The 24,158-nt window shown below is 40.8% G+C and overlaps 1 long non-coding RNA gene across 1 annotated transcript; it reads left to right on the top strand.

Annotated features, from left to right (window-relative positions):
- The first annotated feature begins 8,411 nt into the window (after positions 1–8,411).
- LOC140621144 (uncharacterized) lies at positions 8,412–21,794 on the top strand. The gene is made up of 2 exons (XR_012020879.1): positions 8,412–10,142; positions 20,089–21,794. It is a non-coding gene; the product is annotated as an uncharacterized lncRNA (long non-coding RNA).
- The last annotated feature ends 2,364 nt before the right edge of the window (positions 21,795–24,158 follow it).

Genomic DNA, 24,158 nt, shown 5'->3' with positions numbered 1-24,158 from the left:
AACTGGCTGGAGGGGACCCTTTCTCTAATTCATCCTTACAGAGGGGGAATTTTTTTATAGTTCACACAAAAGTGCCAATTAGGCATCCCTGGTATTAGATTCCTATCTCCTTGATCTGATAATATCTTCTTTTCATTATTTCTTGTATATATTTTTAAGTAGAGTACATCAGGTACAAAGAACGTTTTTTGAAACTTTGTAAGTTTTTTAATGTTTTTGCTCTGCTCATACACTTGACTGAATGAATTCTGGCTCAGAAATCATTTTCCTACTGAAATTTAAAGCATTACTTCATTGTGTTTGGTTTTTAATGCTGATGTTGAAAACCTCAATACCACTAAATAGTAATCCTTTGACCATGGACTGTGTTTTCTCTAAATAATTTTAGAAATTTCTCTTTCAGTGTGCCTGAGTGGCTCAGTCGGTTAAGTGCCTGCCTTCAGCTCAGGTCATGTTCCCGGAGTCCTAGGATTGAACCCCACATGAGGCTCCCCACTCAACAAGGAGTCTCCTTCTCCATCTGCCCCTCATCCTGTTTGTTCACTCTCTCACTGTCTCTCCTCTCAAATAAATAATTTTTTAAAAGAAATTTCTCTTTTTCTCTGGTATTCTGAAATTTTGTGACCATGTGATAGTGGACCTTTTCAATCATGAGATTCATTAGTTTTGTTTATAATAAACATTCTTGGAATCATTTCTTGATAATCCTTTCCCAGTTGTTGGATCTTTTCTTTGCAATTCTAATTAGTCAGGTGTTGAATTTCCTGAATCAATCCTCTAATTTTCTTATCTTCTCCCTCTGGTGAACTCTTTTTTTTTTTTTTAAGATTTTATTTATTCATGAGAGACACACAGAGAGAGAGAGAGAGAGAGAGAGAGAGAGAGGCAGAGACAGGCAGAGGGAGAAGCAGGCTCCATGCAGGGAGCCCGACGTGGGACTCAATCCGGGTCTCCAGGATCGGGCCCTGGACTGAAGGCGGTGCTAAACCGCTGAGCCACCTGGACTGCCCTGGTGAACTCTTTTTTTTTTTTTTTTTTAATTGGTGTTCAATTTACCAACATACAGAATAACCCCCAGTGCCCGTCACCTAATCACTCCCACCCCCCACCCTCCTCCCCTTCTACCACCCCTAGTTCGTTTCCCAGAGTTAGCAGTCTTTACGTTATGTCTCCCTTTCTGATATTTCGCACACATTTCTTCTCCTTTCCCTTATATTCCCTTTCACTATTATTTATATTCCCCACATGAATGAGAACATATAATGTTTGTCCTTCTCCAACTGACCTGGTGAACTCTTTATCAACAATTACTTGGCTTTAACTTCCAATACTTTCATTGCAATTTTCATTTCAACTATCCTATTTTGAATTTCTAGAGTTCTTTCATTATTTTTGTATATTTTTTATTTCAGTTTGATTTGCCAACATATAGTATAACACCCAGTGCTCATCCTGTCAAGTGCCCCCCTCAGTGCCTGTCACCCAGTCACCCCATTCCCCCTGCCCACTTCCCCTTCCACTACCCCTTGTTTATCTCCCAGAGTTAGGAGTCTCTCATGTTCTGTCACCCTCTCTGATTTTTCCCATTTTCTCTCCTTTCCCCTATAATCCCTTTCACTATTTTTTATATTTTCCATATGAGTGAAACCATATAATGTTTGTCTTTCTCCAACTGACTTACTTCACTCAGCATAATACCATCCAGTTCCAACCATGTCGAAGCAAATGGTGGGTATTCATCATTTCTAATGGCTGAGTAATATTCCATTGTATATATAGACCACATTTTCTTTATCCATTCATCTTTCGATGGACACCGAGTTTCCTTCCACAGTTTGGCTATTGTGCACATGGCTGCTATAAACATTGGGATGCAGGTATCTCGGTCTTTCACTGCATCTGTATCTTTGGGGTAAATCCCCAGCAGTACAATTGCTGGGTGTAGGGCAGTTCTATTTTTAACTCTTTGAGGATCCTCCTCCACACAGTTTTTCAGAGGGGCTGTACCCGTTCACATTCCCACCAACAGTGCAAGATTCCCCTTTCTCCACATCCTCTCCAACATTTGTGGTTTCCTGCCTTGTTAATTTTCCCCATTCTCACTGGTGTGATGTGGTATCTCATTGTGGTTTTGATTTGTATTTCCCTGGTGGCAAGTGATGCGGAGCATTTTTCTCATGTGCTTGTCGGCCATGTGTATGTCTTCTTTGGTGAGATTTCTGTTTATGTCTTTGCCCATTTCATGACTGGATTGTTTCTTGGGTGTGGAGTTTAATAAGTTCATTATAGATCTTGGATACTAGCCCTTTATCTGATATGTCATTTGCAAATATCCTATCCCATTCTGTAGGCTGTCTTTTAGTTTTGCTGACTGTTTCTTGTGCTGAGCAGAAGCTTTTTATCTTGATTATGTCCCAATAGTTCATCAAATTAATAAAATCATGAATGAAAGAGGAGAGATCACAACCAATACCAAGGAAATACAAATGATTTAAAAAACATATTATGAGCAGCTATATACTGATAAATTAGGTAATTTAGAAGAAATGGATGCATTTCTGGAAAACCACAAATCACCAAAACTGGAACAGGAAGAAATAAAAAACCTAAACAGGCCAATAACCAGGGAGGAAATTGAAACAGTCATCAAAAACCTCCCAAGACACAAAAGTCCAGAGCCAGATGGCTTCCCAGGGGAATTCTATCAAACGTTTAAAGAAGAAATAATACCTATTCTACTAAAGCTGTTCTGAAGGATAGAAAAGGAGGGAATACTTCCAAACTTGTTTTATGAGGACAGCATCACCTTAATTCCAAAACCAAAGACTCCACCAAAAAGGAGAATTATAGACCAATATTCCTGATGAACAGGGATACAAAAAAATCTTACCCAGATACTAGCCAATAGGATCCAACAGTACATTAAGAAGATTATTCACCTGATCAAGTAGGATTTACCCCCAGGATGCAAGGGTGGTTCAACACTCGTAAAGCAATCAACGTGGTAGATCACATCAACAAGAGAAAAAAACGAGAACCATATGATCCTCTCAATAGATGCAGAGAGCATGCCTGGGTGGCTCAGCAGTTAAGTGTCTGCTTTCAGCCCAGGGCATGATCCTGGAGATCCAGGATCGAGTCCCATATCAGGCTCCCTGCATGGAGCCTGCTTCTCCCTCTGCTTCTCCCTGTGTCTCTGCCTCTCTCTCTCTCTCTCTCTCTCTCTCTCTCTCATGAATAAATAATCAATAGATGCAGAGAAAGCATTTGACAAAATACATCATCCATTCCTGATCAAAACTCTTCAGAGTGTAGGGATAGAGGGAACATTCCTTAATATATTAAAAAGCCATCTGTGAAAAGCCCACAGCAAATATCATTCTCAATGGGGAAAAACTGAGACCCTTTCCCCTAAGATCAGGAACATGACAGGGATGTCTACTCTCACCACTGCTACAACATAGTACTAGAAGTCCCAGCCTCAGCAATCAAACAACAAAATCAAACAGCAAAAAGAAATAAAAGACATTCAAATTTGCAAAGAAGCCAAACTCCCTCTTTGCAGATGACATGATACTGTACCTAGAAAACCCAAAAGACCTCACCCCAAGATTGCTAGAACTCATACAGCAATTCGGCAATGTGGCAGGATACAAAATCAATGCCCAGAAATCAGTGGCATTTCTATATACTAACAATGAGACTGAAGAAAGATAAATTGACTCCTTAATTTACAATTGCACCCAAAAAGCATAAGATACCTAGGACTAAACCTAACCAAAGAGGTAAAGGATCTATACCCTAAAAACTACAGAACACTTCTGAAAGAAATTAAGGAAGACACAAAGAGATGGAAAAATATTCCATGCTTATGGATTGGAAGAATTAATATTGTGAAAATGTCAATGCTACCCAGGGCAATTTACACATTTAATGCAATCCCTATCAAAATACCATGGACTTTCTTCAGAGAGTTGGAACAAATAATCTTGAGATTTGTGTGGAATCAGAAAAGACCCCAAATAGCCAGGGGAATATTGATAAAACCAGAGCTGGGGGTATCACAATGCCAGATTTCAGGTTGTACTACAAAGCTGTAATCATCAAGACAGTGTGGTACTGGCACAAAGACAGACACATAGATCAATGGAACAGAATAGAGAATCCAGAAATGGGCCCTCAACTCTACGGTCAACTAATATTCGACAAAGCAGGAAAGAATATTAACTGGAAAAAGGACTCTTCAATAAATGGTGCTGGGAAAATTGGACAGCCACGTGCAGAAGAATGAAACTAGACCATTCTCTTACACCATACACAAAGATAAACTCAAAACGGATGAAAGATCTAAATGTGAGACAAGAATCCATCAAAATCCTAGAGGTGAACACAGGCAACACCCTTTTTGAACTTGGCCACAGCAACTTCTTGCAAGATACATCTATGAAGGCAAGGGAAACAAAAGAGTTCTTTCATTATTATTCCCTGAAGTTTCCTTCTTTTTTTCCATACAGCAAAAGTATCCTGTCCTTGACCTTGGCTTGTAGATTTAGTATCTTCTTTATCTCAGGAATATTAATTATAGCTTTTTAAAGATTTATTTATTTATTTTAGAGAGAGACAGAGCGGTGGGGAGGGGCAGGGGGAGAGAGAATCTCATACAGAATCCACACCAAGCACAGAGCATGACGGGGGACTTGATACCATGGCCCTGAGAGCATGATGTAAACTGGAACCAAGAGTCTGACATTCAACCCACTTTGCCACTCAGGCGCCCTTAATCATAGCTTTTAAAACATGTTTTGTTCTACTTTCTGCATTATTTTATTTCCTCTGAGTTCTTTTCCTTAAATGCCTGGTGATCCTTCGCTGTCTTTTTTTTTTTTTAAGATTTATTTATGTATTTATTTATTTAAGAGAGAGAGAGAGAGAACCTGGGACAGAGGAAGAAAGAGAATCTCAAGGAGACCTCCTGCTGAGCACAGAACCTGATACAGGGCTCAATCTAAGGATCCTGACATCATGACCTGAGCCAAACCAAGAGTTGGGCACTCAACCACGTCCCCCAGGTGCCCCCTTGGTTGTCCTTTCACATTTAAAATTAATGCATTAGGGGCACCTGGCTAGAGTAGATCAGTAGAGCATGCAACTATCGATCTTGGGGTGGTGAGTTCAAGCCCCACACTGAGATTACTTTTAAATAAATAAAAAACAAAGTGTAAAATGACTGCATTAAAAAGCTAACTAAAAGTGCAAGGATGGCAGGTGCTTGTCAATTGGTGCCCCTGACTGCATAGTGAAAGAGTAGGAAGTCAGTTTTTCTTCTGGGGAGCACTTCCATAATTCATTATCTTTGTTAGCTTCTTTCCCTTACAAATAGCCACAAAATTGCAATGGCACATAACACAAGCATGTATTTTTTGCTTCTGTAGGCTGGATTCTGCTGGGCTTGATTCTAGGCCTCACATTAGTTTCAGGTCTGCTCCACATGTCTCTCATCTTCCTTAGACCAGTGTCTATCCATGGTTTATTTGTCTCATGGTGAAAAACAGGAAACCAAGAGAGCAAAGCAACCATGCAAGCCTATTTTAAGTTTCTGTTCATTTCATGCTGGCTAACAGGGCCAAGCAATTCACGTGGCCCAACTCAAAGTAAGGGGTGAGGGGGTATACTCTACCTACCATGAAACACAAGAACTCCTTATACAGGAGTTAAGAATTGGGACTAATAACCCAATCTAATATTCTAAATCTTTTATCTCAGGCCATTCAGTGTTTCCCAAAAACAGTACTCCAATCTACTCTCAGGCCTGAACACACCAGGCTATAGGTGTTATCAGGTGCAGGTAGGGGAAAGAGATTAGGGCTCTCCTTGACCAGTGACAGCAGTCTGTTCTTTTCTCTCCCCATTTGTCATCTAGCCCTTATGACTGTTCTCACTGCTGCTTTACATGTGCTTAGTGTTCCTTAGTCCTGAATTTCTCGGGTTCAATTCCTCCAGAATACACCTCCTATATATTGTGAAAGTGAAGGAGGAAGACTTGCCTTATTGCTTGAGGTGGTGTTGGTGTAAATGGTTTTTGTAAAGACTCAAATTAACCTTGTTCTCATCCTGGTCTTCTGAGGTGTTATTTCCAGTCTCCCTCATTAGTTTTTCCTTCTTCAGGTGCTTATATTTTAATCTTTCCTCTACTAAGCTAAGTCAGTCACCACTCATTATCAGCCTTCCATTCTCTTTTTTTTTTAATTTTTATTTATTTATGATAGTCACAGAGAGAGAAAGAGAGAGAGGCAGAGACATAGGCAGAGGGAGAAGCAGGCTCCATGCACCGGGAGCCCGATGTGGGATTCGATCCCAGGTCTCCAGGATCGCGCCCTGGGCCAAAGGCAGGCGCCAAACCGCTGCGCCACCCAGGGATTCCTCAGCCTTCCATTCTCATACAGAGTAGTTGGATTTACAATTTCATCAAAGATGGCAATTTGTGTTTTTGTTGCTCGTTGTTTTTGTTTTGTTTTGTTCTGGAGTGATTTACAAGAATTGGAGAGGAAAGGTCTTTTATTCTTCATCTTAAAACTAGTTATTCAGGGACGACTGGGTGGCTCAGTGGTTTAGCATCTTCCTTCAGTTCAGGTCATGAACTGCTTCTCCCTCTGCCTATATCTCTGCCTCAGTCTCTGTGTCTCTCATGAGTAAATAAAATCTTAGAAAAAAAAAAAAAGCAAACTAGAAATCCAAAGTACAATTTGTAAAGCTATCATTTATTGATTGCTTGTCATGTGCAAGGCACTTCACTAAGCAATTCACATGCATTACCTCATTAAATCTTTACAAAGTCCTGAAAACTAAACATAACTATGATTATGCCCATTTTATAGGTGAGGAAATGGGGCTGAGTAAGATACAGCAACTCAGCTAAGACCAACAAACTAGTAAACGGTGGCATCAAGATTAGAACACAAGCCTGTCTAAGAATCTACATTGTAGGTAGGTTTTATACACAGTACTCACTTACCTTTCATTCTTTGTTAAGTACCAACTCCAGGCTAGGTTCTGTGCTGACTGGCTGTGATACACAGATGAATGCAGGGGGTGCCCTGCTCCCAGATTTGACTATTTCTTGGGCTCCAGCTAGAATTTTGATCCTTTCCTTTTGGTGTTACACATACTACCAAAGTGTCATTTAAAGAATGCACTCTTTAACATGCCATATTTTCCAGGATCTAGTATACATTTCCTAAGTTTTCAACATAAAGGTGCCAAGAAGGAAGTCTTTTTGTACCCTGTCTCCTTCTAATACATTAAAAATTAATATATTCCCCTTGTAAAAATGTTAACATTACAGAAATATATAATAGAAAAGAAAAATCATCCCACTCTCCAGCCCCCAGAAATGACAACAGATAATTAATAGTTTGAAGTATATTCTCCCACGGTTTTTCCATAGAGCAAAAAAATTTTTCCTTGGCTTTCCTTAACTTCCTAATTATGTGCTTGTAAAAAATTCAATGGATATAGAAGCATATCAAAATTTAAAGCAAAAATTTCCACCCTTCCACATCCTAATTCATAGGGTTAATTTTGTTATTTATGTACCTTACCTTCCAGACCGTTTTCTACTTAGATACAAAGACATCTATATATTTTGGATTTTTTAAAAACATAATGAGTCTATTCTGTAACATACATTTTCACCAACAATATATCTTGGACTTCTTCCTATGCCTGCTCATGTAGATCTGCCTTGGCTATTTAATAGCTGCAGTGTTCTATGGTATTGGATATACCAGGTCCTACTGACCCAATCCATTTTGGTTGTTTCCTTTCCACACATTTGTGCAACCATATCTTGAGTCTACCAGTGGTTACCAGGATGCACTCTGGAATTTAAACTGCCTAGGTTGAAAATATCAGTTGCAACTCCACCATTTTGTAACCTTGGTCAAGTTGCCAAATTCTTTTGTGCCTCAATTTCCCCAGCTGTAAGATTGGAATCATAACAGATCTTGCATCATAGGGTGTATTGTAAGAATTAAATAACACAGAATATATAAACTGCTTAGCTCATTACTTGGCACACCTAAATACTAATTAAGTATTGGCTCCTAATTTTTTATTATCAATAAAATTAATAAACAGTCCTTATTATTATAGTTATCATCACTTTTCAAGAAAGCAAAAATAGGGTAAATTGAGAAAGTTGTAATTAGTTAGGAAAATTCTATCATTACTGCGTCAAGACAGGTCAGTTAATGGAAGTACATTTTCATATGTGAAAAATTTTATTCGGGTCCCGGCAGAGTCGCCAAAAAAAAAAAAAAAAAAAAAAGAAAGAAAGAAAGAAAAAATTTACATTAAACTATTTATATGAGAAAATCCAAATAATATGTATTTTAAATAAAAATGAACAGGCTTTCTGAGGCCCAAAAGGAAAAAAAATTACTGGTAATTAGAAAAATCAATCCATTAGCTGAACGTTTTAATAGTTTCCTTTGTTCTTTTATCCTAATGTGTTACCTGGCCTTAAGCAGAGCTGGAGGGAGGGCAGAGCCATGAGGGTTTCTAGCAGAGCCTCCACTTAGTACCTCATAGAGACTAGCGGCACCTGAGGGCAGGGCTTGGATCATGGTCATTTTAATATTATTATGTGATCATTATTTAATATTATGAATATCTTCTCACTAGGGATTCTGTACTTCTTTTATAGGTTGGGAAACTATAAGGAAGCTTATAGCTTGGGAAACTTTTATAACTTGGAAATTGAGGCTCAGAGACCATATCATACAGGATTTCTGGATCACATCCTTCAGAAACCAAGGCTGGCCGACTGAATGGAAGGGGATTTTTAGGCAGGGGTGTTAGGAGCTCACAAAGTGGGAGGGTGGCTAGAGAGCCTACATCAGAAGCAGATAGGATCCTGCCAGTAACAAGGGACAGAGGCAAGAACCAAGTCTAAGAGCAGAAAGGTCTGGTCTGGGCTCTGCCAAGCTTTTCAACACTCAACTCAGATTCTAATTCCAGAATCTGGAACTGTCTGACTGCCAAATGCTTGAGAATGGGTACTTAGGCCAGCAGCTTCAGCATCACTTGGGAGCTTGTTAGAACTGCAGAATCTCAGTCCCTACCCTGAATTTCCTGCATCAAGATCTATATTTCAACAGTCTTCCCAGGTCTGTGTATGCCACAATTTGGGAAGCACTGGGCAGAGCCCCTAAAGAACATTTAATCTCTGACTGACTTCCCCATTGGCAGGGCATGATTTCGCCACAGGAAACTTGAAGTGCTGCTCACAGAAGGATAAGGAATGGACCCTAGGAGATCCACAAAAGGCATCCCTGGAATTCCAGCACAAGCTGGTCTCCAAGGACTGATGCGTCCTCTCCATTCTCAGGACATGTGGACAGATAACTCTTGGTGGCAGTGGATCAGGGTTTTCTTTTATTCTACCTTGGCTTTCTTGGGGGGCTGCTGACATCTGAGAAATCTGAGCGAGGCCTCTGCTCTAACACCCTTGATCTTTATCAGTTTATACTGATAAATGTTAAAACCTTTGCCTCACTCTTAAACACAACTTTTTGGACAAAGATGGACTGGTAAACCAGTAGCTGCATTCTCCTTTTCTAAGTGGTGCCTCTTTCACAAGGAGCAGCTATAGAATTCTTGCTATATTAAGGGAATGATGAGGATTAAAGTTTTGTGAGGCCTTGAATCCAGGTGCCAAGGGAAAAAGCAAGCACCGAGCTTTGCCTGCACAAAGGCTCTGAACAGTAAAAGCAAGATCTGAATATTGGAATGGCAAAGAATACCAGTTTCACACGCCTTCATCTGGAGCTGCCTTAACAAGGGGCTTTTACAGGGGAGGCCATCTTTAGAGACTCTCTCCCTCTCCTGGAGCCCTGCCCCTGTTTCCCAGCAAGACTCTTCTGCATGAACAGAGCATACTCACCATGGTCTGTCAGGAGTAGGGCATGTGGGCCACTATCCTTGGTCCTGAACCAACATTATAAATTGCAGCCGTAATTCATAGCTGCAAATCTGAATCAATAAGGGAAGCTTGATAAATGTACTGATTGCAAAGCCTTATCCCCAGATGTTCTGATTCAGTAAGTCTCTGCATCAAACAAAACAAAACAACAAGAACACAGGTGAGTCTGCTAGCCCATGGATTACAGCTTGGAAATCACTTTCCTAAGGTAGGCTTATTGCTTCTAAGCTTATACAGTGAGGCATCTATTGTTCTTTTTCCTGTTAGCTTCATTTCCCAATATTCTAAAAATGTATCCTGGTTCTTTTTTTAAAAAGATTTTATTTATTTATTTATTCATGAGAGACAGAGAGAGAGAAAGGCAGAGACATAGGCAGAGGGAGAAGCAGGCTCCATGCAGGGAGTCCAATGCGGGACTCGATCCTAGAGTCCAGGATCACACCCTGAGGCAAAGGCAGACACTTAACCACTGAGCCATCCAGGCATCCCTGTATCCTGGTTCTTATTAGGAGATCCATTCCTCTTAATTCTCAGGTTTGGGCAAGGCTGGCCCAGCTCTAGGGAGTCTAACTTATCTCACCTTCCTGACCACAGTTACTGACTATAAGATGGCCCAGTCTGTAAGATGGCCCAGTGCAAGCCAAGGATGGAATTGGGAGGTGTGAGATAAAGCCTTTCATTTTAATGGGGCCAACCCAAAGGCAGTATAGCTGAGAGATAGAGAGAGGCCAGGCTCAAAGGACCTTGTTTGAGCCTCTGAATCAAGTGGCTTTGAAGTCAGAAATTCCCTTGGACTTTTCAGATAGTCAAGTCAGTTCTTGCTTAAACCAGTTAGGGTTGGGTTTCTGTTACTTGCAACCAAATCTCACTACTTTTCCTGGGACTCTGGGGACTCTTATGCATCCTCTACTAAGAATTCTTTTCTACAAATTCTGAACCAAGCAAGAGAAGCAGCAGCATGGAGAAGAGCTGGAGCCAGAGTACGAACAAGGAAAAGAAGCTGAGAGGTTGCCAAGGAGGGAGGATTATCTCTAGTTTGGACACTGTTTTCAAATAATCAGCTAACAAGGATGAAGCCTCAACCAACCATAGCCTAAAGATCTTTTGATTAAAGAAGAGTCAAAAGTATGGGTGGGGGGATCCCTGGGTGGCTCAGCGGTTTAGCGCCTGCCTTTGGCCCAGGGTGCTATCCTGAAGTCCTGGGCCGAGTCCCACGTCGGACTCCCAGCATGGAGCCTGCTCCTCCCTCCTCCTGTGTCTCTGCCTCTCTCTCTCTCTCTCTGTCTATAATCAATCAATCAATCAATCAATCTTTAAAAAAAAGTATGGGTGGGTCCAGGGGATCAAGCAGGATCAATATTGATACACCACCAGCAGAAATGTTGTCCAAGTTTCCTAGATGGTCACCAAAGTGTTAATAGATTTCCTTTGTTTTTATTTTCTATCTGAAAAATAGTTACTTTTATACTGTCCCTGATATTTTTTTTAAGTTATGCTACATGGTTTCCATGGTTGATTTCACTGCAGCTTTTGTCTAACATTTACAATGTTTGTCCTCTCTGAGGAGCTGGGGCAGTGTGAACCCCTCCATCAGCACACTGAGCTCAATTTGCTCCCTCCTATGGCACTGCAGGGTAGTGAATGTGTATGATATTTACACTCCCAGGAGTATTAGATCCATAACAAAAAATACTGAAAGATCAAAAGGACTTCAGGACCAGAGGTAAAAACACCCAGTGGTATAATTCCAGAGCATCATTTCTCCAAGTAGAAGGTACATATGGGAGTGGGGAAACATGACAAAACACCTGTCCACACTTTCCATGTGGTTTTGAGAGTATCCCTGTCTGGCTAGGGTAGGAAAAATGTTCCAATTAGTGGATGTTGAAGTGGGTTAATGTTTGCATTATGGGAGAAGGGAGAATTGCTGGGCAGAGGTTTTGGGACAGAGGTAATTAAACAAGAAGCAAGGGCCCAGATGAGAGACCTCTAGGGAGATCTGAAAAACCAGGGTGAAATATAAAAGAAAGCTACTTTAGGCATGCAAGATCAGATTGCAGGACAAGCGGATCTAGGCACCTGGGGCTGGTCATTAGAAATGGCTTGAAAGCCAGTGAGTCTAAACAGGAAAGTGTTAAGGCAAAGTTACAGTGTGTGAATGACTCTCAAGAGATGTGCAACTTTTAACAAATTCTGAGGATTAGATGCCTCTGAGCTATATGCAAAGCCCAAGAAAATAATTTGTCAGAAACAAAGGTTTCTCCTCTAATGTGGTACAGTCACTAGGTGACGAAAACCTTTATTATACTGACCTTTTAAGATGTTGTAGCTATATGTCTGGAGCAGAGAGGGAGACACAGTGAATTCTGGGGGCTGCTTTTTTGTCTGATTCTTGGGAAGTTGTTATAAGAGAGCTTGTCTCTGATTATTTGTTAAATTATACATTGGTATTATTTGGACTTTTCCATATATTTCAAAATGAAACAGTAAAAAAAATTATTCAAGTGCTAAGAGAAATATTATGAGTCACTGAGAGAGATTGAGGATTGGTAAAGATGGAGCATCCTCTGGGGGGGGGATGTTATTACATGCCTATTAGAAACAATGCCTGAAAAGTTTTTGAATGGGAAAATATTAATGATATGGTATTAAGTAAGTAAGGAGGCTATATATATACATATGTAGGTATAATAGTATCTATAAAAATATAAAGTGTATGTGTGCATAGGAGAAAGGTTAGAAACAGATGTGCTATCACCACAGCATTTACCCCTATTCCCTAAAATCAGGAAAGGTTGTTTTGGTAGGGTACTGTTTTTGGTAGGGTACTGATATTGTTCTGGCACAATAAACACAGTGTAATAGTTAAGAGCATATTTAAAGCTTTTGTCCCACTAATTAGTTGGGTCCCTTGGAAGAACTGCTTAACATCTATTAGCTGCTATAATAATGCTGTTGGGGAAATGGGTTCTGGGCAAAATGTATAGATAGTCTCCTTAAAACCTCCCTATCCTGCCACCAGGGCTTAGGGAGATCTGATTTATTAGGTCCACTCTGGCCCAATGTGGAAGAGGTTTTCACAATCTGAACCCTTTTCCTTACTTCGTATGAAGCTGGAGATGATTGTGAAGGACGCAGAACCCCCTTGGGACTGTGATTTGCTGCTCTCATATCTTTTTTGTTTGTTTTGTAATGATGTTATTTGATCCTATGGGGTGAATTGGGGCTCATGCCCTGCCCTGGGACATTACAATATACCTCCCTGGAGCCTGCCTACCCAAGCTCCCTGTCCCACAGACATCACAGTTGGTTGGCAGGGACCAAATTCCATTGACTCTGCTCCTACTTAGGGAGATGAGCTTTGGCAATACTAGAAATGAAAACATTTCTCTTGCCAGATTACCAGTATAGAAATATTTTAGACCTCTCAAATCTTCAAAACCAATTCTTTTTTCTCTCTGAACCTTGATAATTAATATGATCCATGATTGTCTTTTGAAAGTAAAGAACATTTATGATGAGATTTAGCAGAGGATAAATGCCTTTCATGTTTCCTCATTCTATCCTAGAGTACAGAAACACAATCAGAACTTTTTTTTAAGATTTTATTTATTTATATGACACAGAGAGAGAGAGAGCACAAGCAGGGGAGCAGCAGGCAGAGGGAGAGAGAGAAGCAAGCTCCTTGCCAAGTAGGGAGCCTAATGTGGGGCTCAATCCCAGGGTCCTGGGATCATGCCCCGAGCCAAAGGAAGAGAAGATCATGCCCCTGAGCCACCCAGGCGCCCCACGATCAGAACTTTAAAAGTATTCTAAAATGCCACTCTTGAAAGTTGTTTTGGAGATTTGCTGAGAACACAGCAGCAGTCTGGGACTCAGGTTCTAGTTCTGTAGCCAACCATCTGTGGAATTCAGGACATACTCAAGATCTGGCTTTCCACTTTAGAATGAGTTTGTTCTAGTCCACAATCTTCTAGATATAAGAGATCAAGGCCATACCAGGTAAACTGTGCATGTGCAGATCCTGAGTGAGCAGGTGGAGAGAGAACCTACAGAAGCCAAGCACAGAAAATGAGGGAAAACGGGCTGCATGGGAAGTTTCTGTCTGTCTCTCTTAGGGGGCAGTATGAGTGTATCTCTTGGATGGTTTCTGCTTCTCACTGGGTTTTTCCATTCTTTTCTCTCTGAGCCCCTCATCTTCCAGTTTGAGTGCCCAACAACTATAATGCTTTCAGTCTCTTAAATCAATGCCAGAACAGGACCTTTGATTGATCCTTTTGTATTCATCAGGGCAGTGCTCGTTTCAGCAGCACATATACTAAAAATGTGTTTATCAGGACAAGGATATAATAAGTTATAAGATATTAGCTGGTCTTTGAAAATAGCTGTTTGAGTAAAGTATCCATCTCTGGTCTAGTGGACTGTGGTTGGGGTAGGTGGGTACAGATCTGTCCTTGATGAGGCTTTGTTGGCACAGGCAACTAATTCTATCTTGTGCTGAAATAATGTAAGCATCATCTAACAAGGATCATATGACATCATTGTGAATCTGCTTTCAAGTGTAGGGGCGCATGGGGTGGCTCAGGTGCTTGAGTGCCCAACTTTTAGTTTTGGCTCAGGTCATGATCTCAGAGATCAAGTCCCACATGAGGCTCTGCACTCAGCATGGAGTCTGCTTGAGATTTTCTCCCTCACCCCTCTCCCAGCTCATGCTCACTCTCTCATTCTCATTCTCTCTGTAATAAATAAATAAATCTTAAAAAACAAAAAGAAATTGTTGGGGCACCTGGGTGGCTCAGTTGGCTAAGTGTCTGCCTTTAGCTCAGGTCATAATTTCAGGGTCCTGGGATCAAAATCCACATAGGGCTCACTGGTCAGCAGGGAGTCTGCTTCTCCCTCTCCCTCTCCCTCTGTGTTCTCTCTCAAAATAAAAATAAAATCTTTATTTTTAAAGATTTTACTTATTTATTCATGAGAGACACACGGAGAGAGAGAGAGAGAGAGGCAGAGACACAGGCAGACGGAGAAGCAGGCTCCATCAGGGAGCCCAATGTGGGACTCGATCCCGGGTCTCCAGGATTAGGCCCTGGGCTGAAGGCGGCATTAAACCCCTGAGCCACCTGGGCTGCCCAAAATAAAATCTTTTTAAAAGAAGAAATTGTCAAGGTAAACTTAAGATATTCTAATTATTATTCAAAATTATTAGAGGACTTCAAATAAAACAAAGAATGAGTCAGGGGATGACTTGAAGGAGCTCCCAATAGCCAAATCTGGTATACTTTGAGCAATGAAGTTAATAATAATGGTGGTGGATTATTGCTCACAGTAAAATAAGTATAAGTACTTGGCGGTATAGTTGGATAAACTTAAAAATGCAGGAAAAGTGAAAGTTTTTCTTACAGTAGAATTCCAATTAAAAAATGTACAAGGGTTGATTGAAATAGAAAATCACCACTTGGCAAATACTATGGTAATAACATTGCAAGCAGGAATTATCAGTGGATGCTAAAATTTGTGGGTACATATATGATAGAAATAGGATAGTTACATAATCTCAAAGTATCTCTCCACAAAATACTTATTAGTTGCCAAGGGGAAAGTAGTAACTTTACAGTGGAGAAATCTGGCAGATACCACTTAACAGTTCAAAGTTAACATCCTGATATGATGCAATGAGAAGGAGACAAATTAACTTCTGTGGTAACCATGAGGAAACATCAAATAAATTCAAATTGAGGGATACTCTATAAATCATTACACAATGCTTTTCAAAAGTGTCAAGGTCATGAAAGACAAAGTCTGAAAAATTCTCCCAAACTGGAGAAAATTAGGAGACGTGAAAACTAAATGCAATGTATAATCTTGAATTTGATCCTGAGCCAGAAAAATATAATTCAAGAGATCATCAAAAATACTTGAATAAGGTCAGATTACTAATAGTGTTGTGTCAAATCTAATTTCCTGGTTTTGATCATTGTTTTGTGATTATAGATGATATTAGCATATGGATAAGCTGCAGAAAGGGTATGCAGAAATTCTTCTACTACTTATAAAATTTTATTAAGATTTCATTTTTAAGCAATCTCTACACCCAATGTGGGGCTCAAACTCACTCCCTAAAATCAAGTGTTGCACATTCCACCAACTAGGCCAGCTAAGCCCCCCTACAATTTTATTTTTAAGCCTGAAATTATTTTATAATTCAAAAAAAAAGTTACCTTTTGTGTAAAAAGGGCATACATACACTCACATTCTTGAATCTACATAGACTATGTCTTAAAGAAAATGCAAACAATTGGTAATCTTGGTTGCCACTGGGGTGGAGAACTGGGAACCTGACAGGGTTGGAAGAAAGAGTCTTTACAGTATACATTCTTTTTTTTTTTTTTTTTGTAGTGTTTGAGATTTTAAAAATTATTATGTATGCATTATCTTTAAAATATCGTTAAACTACCAAAATGAATTTGTCTTGTGAAATCTGGATTCATTTCAGCAAAGCTTAGAAGGGCAGATATGCCCTTTTCAGGACACTCACTTCTTACCCACTGTCCCTATCTCTCTAAGCTAAGAATATAAGCCAATGTGATTAGATTTCTTCCCAAACTCCTATATCCATGGAAACTAAGGAAATACAAACCAAGGGGGAGGGGAGCAAAGAATATTTATTTGCAATTATTTGAAATGCTTTGGGTGACTATTCAATTTCTGTTTATGTTCCATGAAGACTTATAAAATGCTGAATGTATAACTTAATTCTGCATTAAAAAGCATGAATTTTACTAACTAAAATCAAGTAAAAAGCCCCCTTTAGTGTTAGGCAACATCTGGATAACTAGGACCAATATAAAATGTAGTCTTTTTGCACTTTAAAATCTTGCTTGTGGAAGTAAAACCTTTTTGAGAGAAGTTTGACCACAGGTATTAAAAACTTAAAAATATACAGAAAGGAGATTTCCAGCTATGAGAGTAGGAAGAAGTAGGCAAATCTTCCCTCCCAAAACACAAGAATAAAACTGGACAAAAACTATCAAAATCAAACCGTGCCAAGGCTCTAGATACCATCCAAAGGAAAACAGTAAATTGAGAGATATTTATCCCTAGAGAACCGCTGGAACTTTGTGTAAGAATAACAGGAGTCTGCAGCCTTCTAGCCTGGGACTGTTTCCATCCCCTTACCCAGCTTGGCAGGTGCAGTCATTTTACCAGGGCAAGACGGTTTGGCTACAAGTAGGGGCAAACTGGAGTTGGTAGGGAGAGCAAAAAGTCCATGCCTGATAACTCTGTCAGTGAAAGTAGCAAGCTCAGTAGAACATGAACCTAGAAAATCTGCAGCCCTACAGCCTACAGCTGTGGTCCCAGGTTGGGGGTGGTGGTGCTGGATCAGCCAGAAATTTCACAGGAAGACCTTGGAAGTGATAGAGCAATAAAAGGCCTAAATAAGATCTTTACATCTCTCTGGCTAGCTGGGAAGGATGAAAGTGTTATGACCTCAAGGTGGTTAAACACAACATCTCCCTGAATCAAAGGCTAACTACTAAGCTACATAGACACAGGCATTCCCTGAGGAAGTCAGGCTAACACTAAGAATTAAAACACCCCCAGTTATGGCAAATAAAAATGTCTCCATATTTTTAAATGTCCTGGTTGAGGGAGGAAATCACCCTTAGTTGGGAACCACTGTCCTAGAGCAATCACCAAGAAAATAATCCAAATAAATATTTTTTAAAAACAGAAAAAATGTCAACAGAAGAATTAAGATGATATGATACACTAAAAATATTTGTTTAATACAAAAGTCAGAAAATGAGAAAGATATAGTACATACAAAAAGCAAATAGTGAGGCCAGCCTGGGTGGCTCGGGATCGAGTCCCACGTCGGGTTCCCTGCATGGAGCCTGCTTCTCCCACTGCCTGTGTCTCTGCCTCTCTCTCTGTGTCTCTCATGAATAAATAAATACAATTTAAAAAACCAAATAGTGAAGTGGCTGATTATAAATTCAACTATATTAACAATTACATTAAATATGAATAGACTAAATACCCCAATCAAAAGACAGGAGTTCTCAGATTGGATTTCTTTTTTTTTTTTTTAAGTTTTATTTATTTATGATAGTCACACACTTCGGGGTGTGTGAGAGAGGCAGAGAGCCTGACGTGGGATTCGATCCCTAGTTTCTAGGATCACACCCTGGGCCAAAGGCAGGCACTAAACCGCTGCACCACCCAGGGATCCCTCAGATTGGATTTCTAAAAAGCAAGATCAATTACACACTCCATAGAAGAGACACATTAATAAAAAAGAAGAAGAAGAAGAAGAAGAAGAAGAAGAAGAAGAAGAAGAAGAGACACATTACAGTTTTAAAGACACAAATAATTTGGAAGCAAAAAGATGGAAAAATATATACCATGCAAACAGTATCTAAAAGAGAACTGGAACAACTATATTAATACAAAACAAAATGAACTTTAAGAAATAATACCAGAAACAAAGGGAGACGTGTCATAATAAAAAGGTCACTACATGAAGAAGATATAATGATTGTAACTGTTTATGCACCTAATAATAGAGACTCAAAATACGTGAAAAAAAAACCTGACAATTGAAATGAGGAGAACAACTAGATAGGACATCAGGTAAGGATATACGTACAGCACATTCCAACTTGATCTGACAATTATAGAATACTCCACCCAATGACAGCAGAATATACAATTTTTTTAAGCTCAGAACATTCTCCAAGAGAAAAACAACAGGATAAAAAAGGTAAGTCTCAATAAATATGAAAGGATTGGAATCACAGGAAATACGTTTTTTGACCACAATGGAATGAAGTTTAAAAAAACAGAAAGCAAAAACTGTAGAAAATTTAGGACTTCCACAAATATTTGAAAATTAAACAATGAATTATTAAATAAGTCACAAGGGAAACATTTCCTAAAAGGGTCGCTATATCTGTATCAGTTTCCCTGACTAGTAAGCCATTGATCCAAGAGTCACACAGAGGTCTGGCCCAGCGCAGAGACTTGAGCACTTAAGTTCCCTATGAAGGGTCAGGTCTTAATATGTGAATGAAAATCCTGCAACAAGATTATGTTCTTCCTCCTATTCCCAGTAAGATTGGCTTATTAATGAGAAAACAACAACAACAAAAACCAAAAAACCAAAACCAAAACCAAAAAAAAAAAAAACAAAAACAAAAACCAACCCTGTGAGGCACTTGGGAACCCCTCTGCTTTCCAGAGAAATCCAGGATTGTTTTTGTTCCCAAGAAGAAAGCAAGAGATGGCAGAAAAGAATATAATGTCATATTTAATGGAATGTTCCAATTCACAAGAAATAATATTCCATTAGCGCCTCGCTTTCAAAATGCCTCATATCAGAGAATGAATTATTTAAGTAGGTATTCAAACCATACTTCAGAAGGATCCATTCATAATACATCACAATATTCTCAAACTGAGAATGTGGGTCATCATGGCATTTCCCTTGCCCTGCTTTTCACTGCAGCTACTTCCCAAAACCGATGCACTGAGTGTCAGCACTAACATGTTCTCATTTAGAGAAGGAGGCACGGGCCCCCATTAGGCACATTTGCAGAGTCAGGACATAACCATCTTTCCGACGAATCCCTTGATTAGACCCCCACAAGTCAAAGTGAACACAGGACTCCAGAGGCAGTTTGCACTTGCTCAGGGATATGGGCTTTGGAGTTGGACACACTGGGTTTGAGTCTGGCTTTTCTGCTCTGTGCCTCCAGGCAGCATTTCGGGTACCATCTTTGAGCCCATTTCCATCTCATCTGCAAAACAAGGATGAAATCTACCTTCTGGGGCTGCACTGTGGGGAGGAGAATAGGAAGATGTGTATTAAGTGCTTAGAAGAGGGCCTGGTGTATATAAATTATTAGTAAGTGCTGTGACTCCTGAGTGACAGAATTGGTATCAGGGCTTGGATTTCTGGATTCCCAGTCCAGCAGTTGGAGCTCCTGGTCTTCCCCTACTCATCCCAACCTGCTCCTCCCATTCCTCCCTCACCTCTGTTAATCTCTGCCTTTCCAGTTGTTCAGTCCCAAAATCTTGAAGTCTTTTTCTTTTACTCCCCACAGCTAATCCATCAGCAAATCCTGCTGGCTCTACTCCCAAAATACCTTCAGAACCCAACCCCATCTCACCACACCGCTGGCCCCCCGCCTGGCCTCAGCCAAATCCAAGGGGCATCATCTTTTACCTCCTGCCTGGTCTCACCGCTTTGCCTTTGCTCCTTGCAGACCAGCAACCAGAGGGCTCCAATTAAAATGTGACATCACTTTTGGCCTTAGCTCAAGGCTTTCAGAAGGAAACAGTTTGACAGTTCCAGAACCTGTGGCTGGGGTGCATCCCGAGGCAATGGTGGTTCCCTGACCCAGAAAGAATGGGAAAGACTACACGTACAGGGAGGCGGCTGGATTTGACCAAGAGGCCAAGGCCACCAGTTGTTTTCAGGGCCCTGAGAGCCCCGCTTACTTCCAGCAGCTCCAGAGGCCGGATACAGAACCACACACAGCGCAGGCTTAAAGGCCAGAGGGAGCAGGGCTTACGTTTCTCCCTAAGTTTCTGCTCCTGCAACTCTAGGACCCTCTGAAGCAGCCACCCTTGTCTCCCCAACACTAAAGATTAGAGAATGGGAAACCAGCTGCACCAGTCTCCTACGAACGACAGACCAATGTAATCAAAGCTCACAGCATTCTGTTGTGCCGAGCGGATCGGCTTCACCTGCTGCATGGGCCGCTGCTGCTTTTTTTTTTTTTTTTTTTTTTAAGATTTACTTATTTGAGAGAGAGTGAGAATGAGAGAGAGAAACACGAGTGGGGTGAGGGGGGGGGAAGCTGACTCCCCACTGAGCAGGGAGCCTGACATGGGGCTTGATTCCAGGACCCCGGGATCATGACCTGAGCAGAAGGCAGCTGCAAAACCAACTGAACCACCCAGGCGCCCCACTGCTGCTTCTTTTTAAAACAGCTCTACCGAGGTGTATTTGATGTACACAAAAAGTTACACGTGTTTAATATATAATTTGAGGAGTGTGGGCATGTGGGTACACCCACAAAATCGTCACCACAATTAAGGTGATAGGCATATCATCATGTGTCCCTTTGTTTTATTTTTGTGATAAGAACTCTCAATATGGGATCTACCATCTTTTTAAAAAAAATTATTTAAATTCAATTTGTCAACATAAAATATAACACCCAGTGCTCATCTCATCCTGTGCTCTCCTTAGTGCCCATCACCCAGTGACCCCATACCCACCACCCACCTCCCCTTCTACAACCCTTTGTTTCCCAGAGTTAGGAGTCTCTCATGGTTTGTCTTCCTAATTTTTTGCCACTCAGTTTCCTGCCTTCCCTTATGGTCCCTTTCACTATTTCTTATATTTCACATTTAAGTGAGACCATATGATAATTGTCTTTTTCCGATGGACTTATTTCACTCAACATAATACCCTCCAGTTCCATCCACATCAATGTAAATGGTAGGTATTCATCTTTTTTGATGGTTAATATTCCATTGTGTATATAGACCACATCTTCTTTATTCATTCAGGGATCTACCCTCTTAAATTTTTAAGTGCCTAAAAAGAGTATTGGTGATTTTAGGCACTATACTGTATGGCACATCACTGGAACTAGTTCATCTTGCATAAGTAAACCTTTAGTACCAACTGAACAACAACTCCTCATTCTACCACCCATCTAGCCTCTGGTAACCACCATTGTACTCTCTATCAGTTTGACTATGTTTTAGGTACCTCAATAAATGGAGTCATTCAGGATTTGTCCTGTGACTGGCTTATTTTTTTAAGTAATATTTTTTTTTAAGTAGGCTCCATGCCCAACATGAGCTTGAACTTATGACCCTGAGATTGAGAGTCACATGCTCTACTACTGAGCTAGCCAGATGCCCCAATGACTGGCTTATTTCATGTAGAATAATGTCTGTGGAATTTCAAAGAGGTGTCTGCGCTCCCATGTTCATTGTAGCACTATTCACAATAGCGGACTTCTGGAGGCCATCTAAATGTCCATCAGTAAATGGATAAAGAAAATGTAGTATATACATACAGTAGACTATTATTCAGCCTTAAAAAAAAAAAAAGGAAATACCATGGGCTTCTTTTTTTAAGATTTATTTATTTATGATAGACATAGAGAGAGAGAGAGAGAGAGAGGCAGAAACACAGGAGGAGGGAGAAGCAGGCTCCATGCCAGGAGCCCGACGCGGGACTCGATCCCAGGACTCCAGGATCGCGCGCCCTGGGCCAAAGGCAGGCGGTAAACCACTGAGCCACCCAGGGATCCCCCATGGGCATTTTTTAATTTTTATTTATTTATGATAGTCACACACAGAGAGAGAGAGAGAGTCAGAGACATAGGCAGAGGGAGAAGCAGGCTCCATGCAGGGAGCCCGACATGGGATTCGATCCCGGGTCTCCAGGATCGCGCCCTGGGCCAAAGGCAGGCGCCAAACCGCTGCGCCACCCAGGGATCCCCATTTTTTAAAAGACATATTGGGGGGCAGCCCCGGTGCCGCAGCGGTTTAGCGCCGCCTGCAGCCCGGGGTGTGATCCTGGAGACACAGGATCGAGTCCCACATCGGGCTTCCTGCACGGAGCCTGCTTCTCCCTCTGCCTGTGTCTCTGCCTCTCTCTCTCTCTCTGTGTGTGACTGTCATAAATAAATTAAAAAATAAATAAATAAAAAATAAATAAATAAATAAATAAAAAGAAAGAGAAAGAAAGAAAGAAAGAAAAAGAAAGAAAAGAAAGACATATTTGGGAGAGAGGGTATAAGCAGGACGGGTAAGGAGAGAGGAGGAGAGAATCCAAAGCTGACTCCCTGCTCAGCATGGAGCCTGATGTGGGGCTTGATCTCAAGACTCTGATATCATGACCTGAGCTGAAACCAAGAGCCGAATTGTTAACTGACCGTGCCACCAGGCACCCCTTATACCATGGGCTTCTGAGAGGAGGGCAAGCTACTGTGGAGCAGGAAGGACATGCAGTCTAACAAATAGGACATGGAAAGACTAGAATATTCATCTCAATGGTGAGGCAGGGATTGGAAGAGGCTGGGTTACTTTTGTGCTGAAGGAGAGATGGTATAAAGGAATACAGGGAGGGAGAGTGTTAAGGGCCCAGAGAATAAATCAGAGGAATTAAGGATTTTAGAAGTTCTCTCTGCTCTAAAAAATTGATGAATCTTGTAACTAGGTTTTCCTATTTCAGTTAGTTATTGCAACATAACCAATCACCCCAAACTTAATGGCTTAAAACAGTAAGAATTTTTCATTGCCCAGAAGTCTACAAGTCATTTAGGTGGTTCTTTTGTTCTTGACTGGGCTCATAGCTGCAACAGTTATCAGCTGTGAGACCTGATCATGGTTGAGTTTTCTCCCATGTTCGGGTAGGTTTGCAGGCTGGTTTAGGGTAGCTTAGGTTGGGTTGCTTCCCATGTGCTTCATTATCCTCTCTGGAAGGTGGCGAGAGACACCCGAGAGAGAGAAAGAACACAACTATGTAAAGGCTCTGCAGACCTAGATTCAAAATTGACATACCTGTCACTTACAGCAATTTTATTGGCCAAAGTAACTCATGAGACCAAACTCAGTCATTATGGAAGGATACTACCAAAGGTGTGGATATAGGGAGGTGAAAAATTGGAACCATAACCAATCTATCATACTATACCAGCCCCAATTTCAGGTCTGCTACCCCTACTGTTAAGGAGACCCAAAAAACAGCAGAATGAGTAAGACTTTGGGATCCACCAAATTTGAATTCACATCTACATTTTTGTCTGTGTTTGGGTAAGTTGCTTAACCACTCTGGCCTCAGCTTCCTCATCTGTAAATTGAAGATAATAATCTATCTCCCTCAGGGCTATGAAAATGAAATGATGTGAATTATGAAAAGACTGCCTGGCCCATAACAAGTGTTCAAGGATTGGTAGCAGGATTGGTGTTAGAGTATGCAAGACTTAAAGCTCGGCTCTGGAGTAGTAGGAGGTCCCAGGGAAGCCCTAGGTACCCCCTCTTTCCTCCAGGCTTTAAGCGAGAGTGGAGGATGAGCAGGAGCCTGGGAGGGAGAAGGGGGCAGGGCCAGGAGGGTTGGTGTGGTACAAACCTCTGTGCAAGGCTT

The sequence above is a fragment of the Canis lupus genome, chromosome 29 (assembly GCF_048164855.1).
Source record: "Canis lupus baileyi chromosome 29, mCanLup2.hap1, whole genome shotgun sequence".
In the NCBI taxonomy this organism is placed as follows: domain Eukaryota; kingdom Metazoa; phylum Chordata; class Mammalia; order Carnivora; family Canidae; genus Canis; species Canis lupus.
Note: the sequence above shows the minus strand (reverse complement) of the source record. Positions and strands in the feature narration are given on the sequence as shown.